Below are 17,082 nucleotides of genomic sequence, written 5' to 3' on the forward strand. Positions count from 1 at the left end.
TATTTTATTTTATTTTTTCTTTCTTTATTTTATTAAGACATTTTCTATTCATTTTATATACCAACCACAGATTCCCCTCTCCTTCCTCCTTCTGCCCCCCCAGCCCTCCCCCCTCAAACCACTCCCCATTTCCACCTCCTCCAAGGTAAGATCTCTCGTGGGGAGTCAGCAGTGACTGGTACATTCAGTTGAGGCAGGTCCAAACCCCTCATACCTGCACCAAGGCTGTGCAAAGTGTCCTACCATAGGCACTAGGCTCCAAAAAGCCGGCTCATGCACCAGGGACAGGTCCCAATCCCATGGCCTGGAGGCCTCCTAAAGAGTTCAAGCTAAACAACTGTTTTGCCTATCCAGAGGGCCTAGTCTAGTACCATGGAGGCTCCTCAGCTATTGGTCCACAGTTCATGTGTTTCCACTAGTTTAGCTGGCAGTCTCTGCACGTTTCCCCATCATGATCTCTTATGTCCCTTGCTCATAGAATCCTTCTTGTCTCTCATCGTTTGGACTCCTGGAGCTTGGCCAGGAGCACGGCCGTGGATCTCTGCATCTGCTTCCATCAGTCACTGGATGAAGGCTCAATGAACAATTAGGTTTTTAAAACCTCCACCTTTCTTCTGCGAGGGTTTTCTTTGTCTCCTTCTCATTACTCATGGGGAAGCAAGCTGCTGCAATGTCTGCTTACTGGTGGGGATGGTCCCACAGTATAACGAAGAATCGACCTCTCACTTCTACAGGCTGCAGGGAATTAAGGATTTCTGGCTAGAATTCAAGTGAGCCCAGAAGCAGATCTGCAAGTCTGTATTTGAGTTCTGAGATATGACAATCAGCTTGGTGATAAACTACCGATAATCCTTGAACCACAAGCTCCCAGTGAAGTTTTCAACAGATTCCTGAGCTTTATTAACTCTAATTGACGTTTTCAAAAGCTATTACGTTTTTGGAATAATTTGTTATGATGCAGTAGTAGATAATTAGCACAGTTCCCAATTACCAGATATCTTTAAGTCAGAAAAACTTTCCTATTTAAGATTATTAAACCAAGCTCTCCAAGGTTATAAACAAATATTTTCTTCACTTGTCTTTATTTGTGATTGCTTATTCTAATTTACATAATTTAAATGTACTTTGTTGTATATGTTAATAAGATGGAAAGGGACTCTTTTTAGCACATGAGAATGTTACAAATTATTTCAGTAAATATTTTTCTCCATTGCTTTCAACTCTATATCTGTGAGATAGTTTGAACACATTTTTAGCTTTTATTTTGTTATGCTTTGTACTCATTTGTTTAAATTCTCTTCTCTATTTGAACACTTCAAAGTCCTCTCACACTTTACAATTGGCCCAATTTTTCTTTCTCCAAACCCGTCTTTCATGTGTTTTCTCTCAGTGAACAGCCTCTTCAAGTTCCCATTCTGTGCTCCAGCAACAGAGGATCTGTTTAAGAATGCCTCTCAATTAAAGAAAGTGATGAGTTAGTTTCAATAACAGATTGTCCTGAACATAGTATGAGCTAAAAAGCTCAAAAGCATATTTTTTCTCATTCTCTCATATTTTCAGTTGCAAGCCTAGCCTTTCCCAGCTGAGTCATCTCTCCAGCCCTTATTTTCTCAATAAATAGTTCCTGGCTTTGAAACAGTCAACCCTTCCCTCTTTAGAACATGGCATTCATTTCTAGGATCAAGAAAGTTTTTTCTCATGCCCATCACCTGTCAAGAAGGGGTGGACTGGCATCTGTAAATCCTACTTACACATCACAACCTACAGAACACATCACTTGCAAGGGAGTTGTAATCTGAGAAATATAATCTCTAATGTTAGGCCAAATGTCTATCTAAATCACAATAGTCAGCATCATTTGGGGTTAAGAAAGCAGACTCCTGGGATATACCTTGTGAATTCAAATCTCTGCATCATTATTTCTTGACTCTGTGATCTTAGGCATGTTGTCTTTGTTGGCTGTGTACATGATTCCACAGATGGAAAGTGTGTAATCTCATCTACACCATTAGAATATACCTTTACAGAGTTTTTAGAAATGTGTTTGGTATTTTCACATGTGTCGGGTTTAATGTATATTATATTACATTTGTACATTAATATAATACACAATGTATATTATATTACATACATTATACATATATAATATACATATAATGTATATTATATTTAATGATATATAGATCATCAAAACATATTTCATTAAGGTAGGCAGTGATGGAAATTAGCCAACAGGCAGCACGCTACTATCTTGCATTTCTCCTCTTCGAGCAATCAGTAATGTTTATTTTTTTCATTCTAACTATCTCCTTTCCTACTCTACCTCCCTGAATCTATTACTTTCTTTCCACTGTAAAATACACTGTCTATAGTATTTTAGCTGTCTCTAGCTAAAGCTGTCTATGGTTGAAACATAATCATTTCTTTATCTTTCCATCAACCTTCATGATTTCTCACAAGTTCTCATAACATTAACAACAAAGAAAGGGGGAAGGAGCAAAGGAAGACAGGCAGAGGTGGCGGGAGGAAGGATATCCTGTTCCCTAGCATCTCAACACTCAGTCCCATGCTGTCTTGTGCAGCTTATGAATGTGTTAAACTTGCTCTGGATATGGGCCCCCCACTCCTTTTCATATTTTCCTCCCTTCTTGGAATAGACATGCTCCTCCACTTGACTCACTTTTAAAATTTTGAATTAAATTTCGTGTTTTCTGTCATATCTAAGTCACCTAGTAATCTAGATAAGTTCCCTTCCCTAGTGATTCACAAAAAGATGTGGTCTTAGCTCCAAAGCACATGCCATGTTTTGGGACAATGCTGGTTTATCATTGAGTCGGTCTTTTCAATGGTTGCCTCTATTATCATGATTTCATATTCTTAAAAGTACTCCTTAGGTTCATTTTGTTGCTGAGGTTCAAAATTTAGGTCCTAATACATGCCCGATACATGGTAGACATTCAAGAAGCACATGAAGGCTGGGCAGATAGCTCAGGGTGTAGCAAGTCACAAGCTGGTTGCACATGCATGGAGCCCTGAGTTCAGACACTCAGTCCTTTTGTAACAACCATTTGCGAAAAAGAGGCCATGAATTCGAAAGTGAAGAGATAGTGTGAAGGGAGGAAAGAGAAGGGAGAAAGGATGTAATTACATAACAATCTCAAAACATATTGGAAATAAGTTTTTAAAGACCAGGTCCAGCCACAAGCCTATCTGAGTTATGAGATACAGTCTCATAACTATCTGAGTTATGAGATACGGTGCACATGTTCAGGTGATTGGCTAGCCAGCAGTTGTTGTCAGGAACCTAACCAAAAATGTTTTTCAGGACTGCACCTCAATCCTTGTGTAGTAACACTAGTAGTTTCCCACTCAACTAAAATTTGTCAAACCCTGCTGAGAGGAACTCATGGTGCAAGAATAGCATCATTTAGTTCTGCCATTTCTTTTCCAGACTAGGAAATCTTTCTCCAAACCTTACTGTGGAGTAAACCAAATGGTTTAGTTGTCTATGCCTCCTGTCAGTCATGTTACAGGTTTCTCAGCTTCCAAGTTCAGTGAAGTTTAGCTTTATACACACATCTGAGTGAATTGTTTGTGAAATTGCCTATCTGGAGGAAGATTAGAGAGATGTAGGGGAAAGGTGATGAAAGCCAGTGGCCATCAAATGTTTAGACGTCTAGACCCTTTTTTCTAGACCCTTTTTCCTCCTCAAGAGCCCATATCTACTGCCCCCACAAGCCAAAGTTTAATTAGTTTCATGTTGTATATGAGTTTGTTAGGCTCATGTGAAAAATAATTATTCTAAAGCTTTACTTACTTTTTTTTTTTTTTGGTCTCATGAACTACATTCTATTTGTGGGCTCCAAAGGCAAAAGGTTGAAAACCTGGTTGAGTTGGAGATTTTTCCATGAGATTTTCCGCAGGAAGTAAGATTTCAGATGGAAGAGATGTAATTGTCTGTGTGTCAGAGTTGGGGGCCCTGAAGCTTCCTGTGGTTTTAGTCCATATAGAGTTTTCTTTGATTGTCAGTAAGGCCAACATATACAAGATCACCTTGCCTTGGAAATGTAACTTTTTTTTCTCATCTGTATGAAAGCTTTTCCTTAAACAGTTGTGGCTAATTTCTTCCCAGTTCCTGGGAGAAAGCATCACATGCAATACATCTGAAAACCTACAATTTTTTTAGTCACAAATATATTGTTCCCAGTTAGATAACATTCATCTGTAAAAATTCTTTATTTCTCTCCCTTTCAACCACAGTTATTTAAATTTCCAACATCCTTTCTATCATTCTTTGCACCGTATAAAAACTTGAAAGCACTGCTAACTGGCCATAGGTCCTGTAACCAAAGTATACTATATCTGGTTCTCTTTCAGGCAGACAAGAATGTATTTCTCTTTGGGGTGTTCAAAGGGATGAATGGTTGGCAAGTTGAAGAGCATAATTATGGGGTAAATATTTTCTTGCTCTTTCTGAGGCCAAATTCTGAAAGAATTCATTGGCTAAGAAGGAGTCTGTTACTTTTATCTTGGATGAGGTTTATGCTTTAAACTTATTTATCTAGACAATTATAAAATGCAACTCTTTCTTGTGGTTCATGAATCATAAGTTTTAAATGTGTATGTCAATGGCAAGCTGAAAACATTAAGATATATAGTACATTTTCCAGGAACCAAATTGTTGGCATCTTACAGAGATATCCACAGTTTGAAACCACAACTGAATGCCCTGTGGTGATTCCCAGCCAACAGCAAGTGCTAACAGGTTTCCCTCCAAATGTAGATCATTGTTCACTTTCTACCAAACATTTGAAAAGGAGATGCATAGAAACTAAATCCAATACAGTAACTCATTTATTCATAGGGCTAACGATTAAAATAGCAACACACCTTCCCAGCATGCTTTAGTCAAGTATACCTCTTCTTCAGTAGACAGGCAATTCTGATTCCATCTCTTTTTCTGTTTTTTTCCCCTCACAAGTCAAGAAGCCCATTCATAAATCAAGAGACAAGAAATAAGTGCCAAAATTTAATTTTTAAAAATTACTTCATTTATTTTTTGAGATTATAATATACTTATATAATTTCCTCTTTTTTCTTCCCCTCCCCGAAATCCTCCCATATACCCTTCCTTGTCCTCTTTCAAATCCATGTCCTCCTTTTCATTAATTGTTGTTACACACATATATGTGTATGTGTATACATATAGATTTCTAAATATGTGAGTACAACCTATTCAGTCTGTATAATATTATTCCTATTTATATTTTCAGGGCTGACCATTCAGTAATGGGTAACCATATTGTGGTGGTTTGAAATAAAATAGCTCCCAAAGGGAGTGGCACCATTAGTAGTTGTGGGTTTGTTGGAGTAGTTGTGGCCTTATTAGAGAAAGTGTGTCATTATGGGGGTGGGCTCAGAAGTCTCTTTTGTTCAAGCTATACTCTCGGTATGGTACACAATTTACTTTCTGTTGCCTGTGGATCATGATGTAGAATTCTCAGCTCCTTCTCCAGTACCATGTCTACCTATGTGTTGCCATGTTTCTTGCCATGATGGTAATGGACTAAACTTTTGAAATGTAAGCCAGTCCCAGTTAATTTTTTTTTACAAGAGGTTCCATGGTCATGGTGTCTGTCATAGCTGTAGAAACTCTAACTAAGACACCAATTAATGTGCTTTTTCTTTTGTGCTCAGCATCCCTTAATTGACTGTAGTTTCTTTTGTAGTGTTGAAGCCTCCTGGGCTTTTCCCCTACTAGCTGATTTTGCTGAGAAAAAGGAATTTTTAGACCTGAAGTTATTATTAGCTGATATGCATACATAGTCATTTAATGCTATTTACCTCACTCTAGATATGCCAAGGATAATGGATATTACTTTCAAGATTAGTCCTTTTCATTAAGTAGATAGAAAAAATTAACTTAGGTTTTGAAATCATTGTGAGTGATAGCAGAAACTAAAGGAATTTATTCTCTTGTGGTATTTTAAAAGAAAGACAGCACCTAGGAGACATTATTACATAGTTGACTAACAGGATCATAGTTACTAAAGGGTAAAAGGAATCAAAGACATCAGTTGCACTGAATCTATATTTATACAACAGAAGTTAGAGTAGGCTGCAATCAAATATTCAGCTAGTCCTAGAGCAGCTGGCATTGCCTTGGAATCTGCTGCACAACCTCTATTTCCTACTGTTTTAGGATTTTCATTGCTGTGGAGAGACACTATGACCACATTGAGTCTTATAAAGAAAACATTTTAAATTGAGGTGGCTTGCATACAGTTTCAGAGATTCAGTCCATTATAATCTTGATGGGGAACATGGCAGTGTACAGGCAGACATGGTGCTGGAGCTGAGAGTGCTACATCTTGCCACAACAGGAAGTTGACTGAGACACTAGGTGGTATCTTAAGCACAGGAAACCTAAAGCCCACCTCCACAATAACAAACTTCTTCCAACAAGGCCATATCTACTCCAACAAAGCCACACCCCCTAATAGTGCCACTTCCTATGGGATTAGGAGGGACAATTGCATTCAAACTACAAAATCCACTTCTTTCAGAATGGGGAATCAAGAACATGTTTCTTTGGATGCTAGTGAATATTACATTATTGGAGTAAAACTCAGAGCAATGTATTCTATATTGCTAACTTTGTATTTAAGTTATATTATTTTTCTTAAAATGAGGTTGTTTTATTAAAGTGAAATTAATCATTAATAAGTTAAACCAGAAGGGGAGTTTCCTCAAATGTTACATTTTTCAAAACAGAGTTTTGGTCAAGTTAAAATTGTGGAATTGTTTTTTCAAAAAAATGCATTTAGCTAAGTAATTGTGAGAAATGAAAGCAAAGCTTTAAGAATAATGTTTTATGATTTCTGAGTTTCATCTGAGTTTTGGCACAATGGTTGGTACAACAACTATGGAGGGTTGAAGCACTCAAAGGATGATAGATAGCTTCTAGGTCATGTCTGTGACTCATTATGCTTATTATGAAACTAAAGTAACAGAAAACTTCTGAATTTTCTAGATTTACTTTATTTGAAAGGAGTTGTCTGCAACTTTGTTAAATGTGTAAAGATTGCTGTCCTTGAGTGGAAGGCTCTCAAATTACAATGAAATGATGACTTTGTAACTCTAATATACTATAGTTTTATTGCTCTTTATTTTGTTTTACTTTTCTTGTACATCCTATTTGAAACCACAAACAACATTGTGAACTTTTTAACAAAATGTATACGTCAGATCTTTGGATGGTTCCTTTCCAACTGCCTGGCTTATTCCTTCCTGGGTGTCCTTAAAACTCAATTTATTGATAATTTTAATCAAATCAGAGGTATTAAATAATGTGTGAGCAAATGTTGAAACTCATGTAAAGAATTAAGTTTTCACACTAGAACTGACTGCAAAAAAGTAATAATGAGGCAGAAAAACAGCATTGCAGAAAATTGGAAAAATAACTGATGTTGTTTAACATACTTTACATTTATATGTCTTTGTAATATGCACACTAATTGGTAAAAACATGCTAATTGGTAGAAACATTTTTTTTTTTTTTTTGCAGCAATCTTCTCTTTACCAACATAATGATTGCTAGAAGATTCATCTAGACCACTCTGATTTTGGTATTTCCCCTTCCATGTAACCATTATTTTGACCTTTAAATCTATGAATTGCACTTGCTTCTTGGGCCACTATTGGAGAAATTATTTTGGCCACTTCACGTTGTTAAAAGGATATTTATTTAATGGCAACTCACAAATTAAGTGAAAGGTAGGTCGCAGGGTCTGGGGAAGGTGTATCGCAGTCCAGCGGTGTTCTCCGGAGCTCTGCATAGTCCACCTTCACCGTTCAGCATCCCGGCACCGAGCGAGCATACAGAGAAGTGCTGGCCCATCCAGCTCTCGGGTCTCCAGGCGCCTCCCCTCTCCCCGCCTCATAGGCGTGACAGTTGCCAGAGTCTCAATGGGGCTTGGAACTTACAGATCCAAGCTGGAATGGCTACCCACTACAGGCCACCAGCCCCAAAGGGATGATTGCTTTGAAATAATGCTTTTGTATACTGGTTTAATAAAATGCTGATTGGCCGGAAGTATAGGTGAGATAATCAGGCAAGGAGAATTCTGGAAGAGAAGCTGAGTTAGCAGTCACCAGCCAGACACAGAGAAAGCAAGATGACAAGGCAGAACTGAGAAAAGGTACCAAGCCATATGGCTAAACAAAGATAAAAATTATGGGTTAATTTAAGTATAAGAGCTAGTCAGTAATAAGCCTGAGCTAATGACTGAACGGTTATAAATAACATTAAGCCTCTGTGTGATTATTTTATAAAAGGCTGTGGGACTGTGGGTAAGAGATTTGTCCTGGCTGCAGCCAGGCAAGCCACAGGAAATCTTCCAACTACAGATGATGTATTCAAACTACTCAATAACAAATGACTCTTCCATACTTTCTGGTCTAATTATCCCCCTTGTTAATTGTGACTTTCCCAAAAAGCTAGGCTGGGATAAGAAACAGGAAAGGGGAGGAAGTGAGTAATGAGCTATGAAGTTCCTTTATGGTCAGAATAAAATCTAATCCTATAATAAAATGTTCAAAAAATTCCAGTCCTTTGGATAGTGTTACCATTGAAACATACAGCCTATGAGCTGGAGAGTGGCTAAGGACACTGGCTGCTTTTCCAGAAGACCTGGGTTTGATTTCCAGCATCTGCATGGCAAAGCACAATTTTCTGTAACTCCAGTTCCTTCTAATGCCTTCTTCTGATTCTCTGTGGACAGGACACACCTAGTGTACAGACATCTATGCAGGCAGAACACTCATACACTTAAAACAGTAAAATTAAAAAAATAAACATACGACTCAGAGTGACATGGAATATGGAAGTTGGAGTGAGAAAAACAATCATATAAAAATTTGAGAGTGAATTCTAAAATACCACTGGGAAAAGTACACAAAATAACTAAAGAAAAAGAAATCTATGACTTTAAAAATAGCTATCAAACAAAACAAATGAACAACAACAAAAAAAAGTAAAAGAAAAGAAAATATGTTTCCCTGACAGGCTCCAATGGACAGTTCAGTTCAGTGTTTATTCAGATGGCCCTGGTTAAATGAAATGGACCACAGAGCCAAACCAAAAGCTATGAACCTGGGAAAAAGACATGGAGGGGAAAGTGAGAATTAACAGGGGTGACAGCAACATAAGAAGAGGTGATTCATGTACATGGATGAAATTGTCAAAGAACTAACAATTTTTAAAGGCATTAAAAAAATAAAACACTGTGATGGTATTGTGTTCCCTGAAATATTGTGCATGCTAATAAACTTACCTGGGGTCAGAGAACAGAACAGCCACAATATTAAACATAGAGGATAGGCAGTGGTAGCACACGCCTTTAATCCTAGCATTCCAGAAGCAGAGCTCTACCTGGATCTCTGTGTGTTCAAGGATACAGCCAAGCATGGTGACTCACACCTTTAATCCCAGAAAGTGAGCCTTTAATCCCAGGAAGTGATGACAGAAAGCAGAAAGATATATAATGTGTGAGGACCAGAAACTAGAAGCATTTGGCTGGTTAAGCTTTTAGACTTTTGAGACATAGTTCAGCTGAGATTCATTCTGGATGAGGACTGAGAGGCTTCCAGTCTGAGGAAACAGGATCAGCTGAGGAACTGGTGAGGTGAGGTGGCTGTGGCTTGTTCTGTTTCTCTGATCTCCCAGCATTCACCCCAATACCTGGCTCTGAGTTTGATTTTATTAATAATACCTTTAAGATTCATGCTACAAACCACCACCACCACCCAAGTGTCACCAAATAAGCCACAAGTCTGCAGAATGAGCTATTCAGGTAAAGATATGGTTTTATTGTTCAGTGCTTCTCTTTCATTATAATAAAATGAAGGAGTATTTTTTTCAGTCCAAGTGGATGTGTAGACATCAGAGACTGCGTGTTGTTAAAGTGAATAACAGAAGCTTGATTTTGAGAAAAACTGGGGTAACTTTTTTGAATTTCTGATTCAATTGTTAAAATTCACAGTGGTTGGTACCTACCACCAATAACATGGGGTTGTAGAATAAAGAAAAGAGTAACTTTAATGAGATTGGGACATATTTATCTCAAAATAAGTAAGAATGCAGAATCATAAAGGCACATCTTTATAAAAATTATATTTATTAACATATTAAAAATATCAATATGCTTATTCGCATCTATGTAAATAGGAATGGTTACTGGAGAAACAGACCAAGTGGCATAATTACAGAAAATGATCAAGTCAGGAGAGAAGGGTGACATGGTAGCCAGGCAATCACCATGTGGGCATAGGGCTCAGCTATGATTTTTTAGGAATAAGGTGATGGGCAGGCATGGTTTTTCTATACTTTGGGATGCAACTCCCAAATAAGCATTGTGGATCTTGGTGGCTGTCAAAAGGAATTCATTAATAAAGTAAATAGTATAGTCAAGCATGATTTGTGCAAGTGATGACAGATGTCACAGGGACAAATTGAAGCAATGTGGAAATACCCACTGAGGACTGGAGATGAAGAGAGGAGGGACTCCCTCATATCTGAATCATGGACTGTGGAACTGCTAAATAGCACAGCGAGACTCAGAAGGCCATCAGGCCTTCGTCAGGCACGGCAATGGCAAAAGCAGGTGTTTTTGTAGGACTTCCTCTGGTTAGTAGTGTCAGTAGCTGGCTGCATGAGGAACGCTGAGAAACAAGACGGTTGAACAGGTTTCGTAGCCATGACTGCATTTTATAAGATTGAGTTGTTTTGAAAAGATTATATATATATATATAGTGTGTGAGGTGTCGCGTCTTGGCACATATCAGGCATTCAATATCCAGCTCTCTTTTTACTATATTCAGTCCTTTGTTATCTGTTGGTGGCTGGCTCCAGGAGCCTTCTGTAGATACATAATCCTCAGTCCTTTTCCTAAATGGTATAATGTTTGCATATAATTATAAACATCTACTAATGTATGTATTAAACCTTCTCTAAATTATTTACATTATATAGTTTACACTATATATATTTACACTATATATGATATATATTTATATATATAAATATATATAGTGTATTTATATATTCATAATATACTGTAAATAGTAGGTGAGAAGTTGTTGTCTGTGCAAACTCAACACTGAAATTTTAAATATTACTTTAGCATCTGGACCCCACAGATGCAGAATTTGTGAGAGGTAAGGCTGTGGCTGTATGTACACATAAATGTGAAGACACCTAATCCTGTGATCCTTAAAGTTCTTTGTATAAAAAATACATTCTTACCCATTTTCTTTCTTCCAGGAATCATGTACTTGGCAAGTTTGACACACCTATAGTGTAATTAGAAACCAGGTGTGAAATGCCTTTTGTTTCTCTTAGGGAAGATTTGCTCTGAGTTAACATCGCCTCTATTGTATCTTTAAAAAGCGTCTTCTTGCCTCAGCAGGATTTCATATAATCTGAAGTGCAGGCAAAAAGTGGAAAATAATGACCCAAACAGCAAAATGGCATTTAAGCTTAGCTCCATTACATTACTTAAGGTTCCTCTAAGAATAATAGGCACCAAAATAGCACAAAACTACCTCGACATTAAGGGATCATCCAATATTCATTACCCTGGCTAAAATAATGCATAATGGAAGCTTTCAGCATTTTTAACACCAGCACACTTTTGGTTTGGCTGATAGCTTTGGAGCCATTGTTTATTCAAGTCTAACAACTTTGAAGTAGATAATACATATCATTAAACTATTATCTGCATGTCTGTAGAAGCCACCCACTTTTGAAAGGTCTAGTAGCTTAGACATTTCAATTAGATTAACCATTTTGAGTCCTTCTCTATACAGTTATTTGAACTATCAGGAAACCAAAACAAAATTAATTTGTTTAACTCTAAGTTGCCTTTTCATTCTCAAACCAAAGAAAACAATTGGAGAGATGACTATGTGACCCAAACCTATTACTGAGTAACAACCAAGTCACAGCTGTGATTTCAACTCAGGTTCAGTGCCTGTCATATTAAACATAAGAAAGAGGTCACACCAAATAATGACCCCGTGCTCCTCACTTCTTACATCTAACAAAGCAAAGAAAGCAATAACAGACTGCCAGCCAAGTTCATTAAACCGCGCTGTTAAGTTGTACAAACCATGCTGTGTAGGTAGATAGTAAGCAATGAAGCCTCTTTCAGCCTCGGGATTGTGAACTATAATAGATCAGCACTGTCTTCATGTTAGCTACTCACGAGTCAACTCCTTAACGTATGAAGAAATCCCGAAGGTTTAAACTCTGTTTCAGGTGTGCTCTGGTGTTTCTCAGAGGGGAAGACAGGGAGAAGCTTCTGCTCCGGCATCTCTTTTGTTGCATGAGAGGAGGTTTACACTGTCTCTGGACACTGTATAGGGCAACAGAGGCAAGGAAGGAATTAAAGTACAGAGAACAGGTCAGTTTCGGAGGAAAAAGGAGAAAATAAAGAGATGCTGAGACAGTAACAACAAAGACAAACTCCGACAAAATTCTAGCATAGATAAGGATCTATTGGCCATTCGTAGGTGCTGGGACAAGGAACAGCAGTGTTCTTTAAGAGGAGCGCCCCTCATCATTTGTCTGTGCTGCAGTGAAAAGACCACACATCTAGGAGTACAAGGACAGCACAAACTGTTTTGGATTTTTTCCCCCCAAAACAGGATACAACGACGGATAAAGCTTCCCAGGCAGCTGATGGAAGCAGACACTGAAACTCACAGTCAGACATTATGTAGGGAGAGAGAGTGTGTGTAAATTGGAGGTTCCCCTGAGAACTTGGGAAACCATATGGAAGAGGGGGCAGAAAGACCTTAGGGGTCAGAGGAGATGGAGGATATCGGGAGAACATGACCCACTGAATCAACTGAACAGGCCTCATGTGGGCTCATAGAGAGCAACGTGGCAAGCACGGGACCCGCATGGGTCTGCACAGCTCCTGTGTAAGCTTTGGCTGTTAGCTTGGTGTTGGTGTGGGTCTCCTAAGAGTGGCAGCTAGTGCTTCTCTGATTCTTACCTGCTCTTGGGACTCTATTCCTCCTATTGGGTTGCCTTGTCCAGGCTCAGTGTGAGGGCTTTTGCCTTGTCTTATTGTATTTTTGTTGCTGTTGTTGTGGTGGTAGTAAAAACAAACAAACAAACAAAAAACTATTTGTCTATATCAAAAAAAAAAATAAAGATGATACAATTTGGGGTGAGCAAGGAAGGTATGATAGATCTGGAAGAAATGAAGGGAGAGAATGTATATATCAAAACAGAAAGGACTAATAAAAATAAAGCAAAGATGAACTCAGGTCAGGTTCCAAATATACGAATTGATTACAGGATATCTTCATAGGGTGAGCTATTTCTCTTTAAGATTCAGTTCATTCTGATGAGGGACAAGAAAATCAAAACATCTATTTATTAGAAATAGGTAACAGCATATTAACTTTAGACATTATTAGTGACAGAGTGAATGGGACTCAGGTAAGTGTAGGTATTTGCAATATTTTACTAGTCACTAGCAATGTATGTGAACACAGGAATTATAGGCAAGTGACAACTAAGTGTGATATGCACTTTTGAGTAGATTGGGATAGAGAGAATACAGGGGGACAGGACTGGAAAGGGGGGGTGTATTTCAGGAGTGATGTAGAAACAGTGCAAAGGAAACTCCCTGGAATCTATGAGGGTGATCCTAGTGAAGACTCCTAGAAATGGGGGTTATGGATTCTAAACCAGCCATCTTATGTAACCAGGCAAGGCTTCTAGTGGCAGGACTGGGACATCGACCCAGCCACAAAACCTTTGATCTACAATTTGTCCTGTCTACAAGACAGTGTATGTTTACTTAACATTAATACCATTTATCTGCCATACATAGCATCACTATCATAAATTCTTAGACAGCGCAATAGTACTTGACACATTTCTCCCATCTAAACATTCAAACATAGTTACAGTATTCCCAATAATTACATAGCCTTTTTTGAACATATCTAGATTATTTATTAGGAAAATTTTCTACCCTGAGTATCAGAAGTCTGAGATTCTGGACTCAAACTGCCAGCCTCAACTCTGAGCCTTTTACTGTTGTGATGAAAATGTGAAGATAGATAACCACTAAGACCTGGCTCAACTCTGGTTTCATGAATAATTTATTCAGATCACTTGAGAACCCTTGCAAATCTCATAGTGTTTGTGCTGTTTGGAAGTTTTCCCTTGAATCCAGCTGAAGTGGATCCTTCTGTAACTTTGGTTTCTTATCCTGAGTCTCAGTGAAAATCTGCATTTGCAAAGGGCTCGGGAGCAAGATCTTAATTCCTATAGCTGGGACCCTTACTCTTGTATGACTTAATAGCCTGTTGATGGGAGTGAAGTCAGCCTTTGGCTCTTCTTACAGAACTCGAAACAAAAGGGGGATGTGAAATACACTCTCTGCTGGGTTGCCCTAACTGTTATATGTGATAGAGTAAGCTCCCATCAGTAGGCATGGAGATCACCTGGAATGTCCAGATGGTTCCTCAGAATAGAGGTTTCCAAAAGACCACTGCTAGGCATATGTGTGCGGCTAGAATGTTTAACCTTCGTAGTCTTTAATCATGCAGCATTATGTGAAATGCCACTGGCTGAATGACTTGATTGAGTGTCTTGGGACTGTAGCTTTTCCAAACTCCTGACCACCACCAGAGATTTTGCAGCCATTGAAAATGTGGCCCCAGTGGTCAGAATGCTTTGTTATTGGTCTATGAGAAAAGAGGGCAAATGGGAGTCAGTCTTCATATTATACTACACAGACATAAAGGATACTGATCACACAGTGGGCATAGAGGAAGAAGGGGAAAGAGGAGGAGGAAGGTTGGGGCAGGAAGGAAAGAGAGATGAGGAGATGGGAGAAAGAGAGAGAAACAGAAATAGAGACAGAGTCAGAGACACAGAGACACAGAAAGAGACAGAGGCAGGGATAGAGACAGAGAATAAACTTCTAGGAAAGATGAATGCCACTTGGAAGAGAAATTGCTGCTCTGGGGACATGGTCCTCCAAGCCTTCCCATAATGTTAAAGTTGACACATAACATTTAAAATATTCCTCAAGGACAAAAATATGTCCTCATCATGTTATGGAAGTTCACTGTTCTATGCATAATAAGTGTGGATGAAAGAAATGAGGCTGGAATATCTGTGATTGATCATCTTAAAAGCAATGAAATTATGAAGAAGCAGTGTTATAGTAGGAGACATTTAAACAGCTCTCTTCTGAGAGGAAGTAATGATTCTACCTATCACCATTAGCTGGAACAAGTGTCTGAGCATTGAACTACAGTATTCTCCAGTGCAGATTCAGAGTAACTTCAGAGTAATAATGAGAAGTAGGTGATCATGTACAAGACTTATTACAACCTTGGCAAACACTAAAAAATGAAGCTATTTGTTAGTGTAATGATCATAGAATGCTTGTGAGGAGCACAGATAATGCATTAGCTGTCTGCAGAGTGTGAGCATAAAAGACTTTTGTATGGCGATGACTTAAGTCATTTCAGTTTATATCTCCTCAGCATGAAGTTATGTGTTTGTAAATAAATGTGACAGCATTATTTATTTATAAATGTTGGTTTCTAGACCATACCATGTGAAGAGGACAGTCTTGATGGAAATATCCCTTGCCTGCTTCAGAGAGTCATGGCTTTGTCTAAGTAGGAACATATAAGGCCCCCCCCCAACCCCCACATTTGTTAGGGGTCAGTCTCATTGTTATTGCTGAAACTCTGGAAAGAGAATGATACAGGAGCTGTGCTGGCCAACTTGGCAGCCCACATTTTCAGCCCACTTGGCTGTGCACAATATTCTATCAGAGTTTGGGAAGATCCGTCTGCTTTTGTCTTTTGTAGAGAGGCTATGAGAAATGAAGTAATGGATTTGCCTTGTACAACAGCCTGGAAAAATAGGCCATGGCCTAAGAAATAATGAGAGTTAAATGGCCTCCTTCCAGAGAGTTCCTGGCTAGAGACTGGAGAACAGGTTGAGACGCCTTCTGATGGATTTTGCACTAATTGTCTTCTTCCCCCAAAGAAGTTCTGTTTAAAATTAAAGGCAGGGAGTGTACGGGGGAGGCAAGAACCTTTTGTAGAGTATTGGCTCTTTTTAGGAAGAAATAACATTATATAGATTTTGAGGTCACAGGTCAAAAAACAGGTCTGGCAGCATAACAGTAACCATGTAATTCCTACAAGTGGCCATGAGGTTTGGTAAGGAATGAAGGGGCTAATTACAAATGCTCCTTATTTGAAGCTAGCCTAAAACCTTTTCCATGCCGTAGAGCGTCAAACGACCATCCAATGTTCCTTGCACTTGGCTGTGTTTATCTGTGTAAACCCATTAGTCCTTATACGGACAGCCTGTTCCGGATTACTTGCATTTTACTCTACATTATTATCCTTTCAGTAAGGGAGCCTCAGGCATGAAACTGGAGCTGAATTACTCCATATGCTATACTCAATCCATCTCTACCTACACACCGCATTTTCATTACCTTTCCCAATATTGTTGTGTCTATTAGCAGGCTTTCATGGATTTTGATGCTGTCTGGTTTGCTTTTGGCGGTTTTCTGTTGTTTGTTTGTTTGTTTAGAATTTGAGGGATGGGAGATGGCAACATATCATCAATCTTGAATGAACCTGAAAAGATGACTCAGCACCTATATCAAAAATATTTCCTGGGCTGGCTCACAGTTTCCTACTCCCTTAACTCCTTAACTGCCTGTGTGGATCTTCATGGCCATGGGTGGAATTTCTACCTCTTCACGTCAGAATAATTATCTCTGAATCACTTTGTGGCACTGTTCCTAGGTAGGATCGATAATAAGCCCGGCCCATTGCTCTCTTTTCTGTTTTCTGTGACATTCTCATCTAGCCGACTGTGTCTGGCAGCCCCTAAATGAGGCCCTACGTGTGTCAGGGAGATGGATCGTATCTGCGGTGTCTGCATCTCCACATTGGCGATGAGCTCCCGCTGAACCTTACCTCGGGGATGCTAGCTCTTGTGTCATTGAATTAGAA

This window comes from Peromyscus leucopus, chromosome 12 (genome assembly GCF_004664715.2).
Source record: "Peromyscus leucopus breed LL Stock chromosome 12, UCI_PerLeu_2.1, whole genome shotgun sequence".
Lineage (NCBI taxonomy): Eukaryota > Metazoa > Chordata > Mammalia > Rodentia > Cricetidae > Peromyscus > Peromyscus leucopus.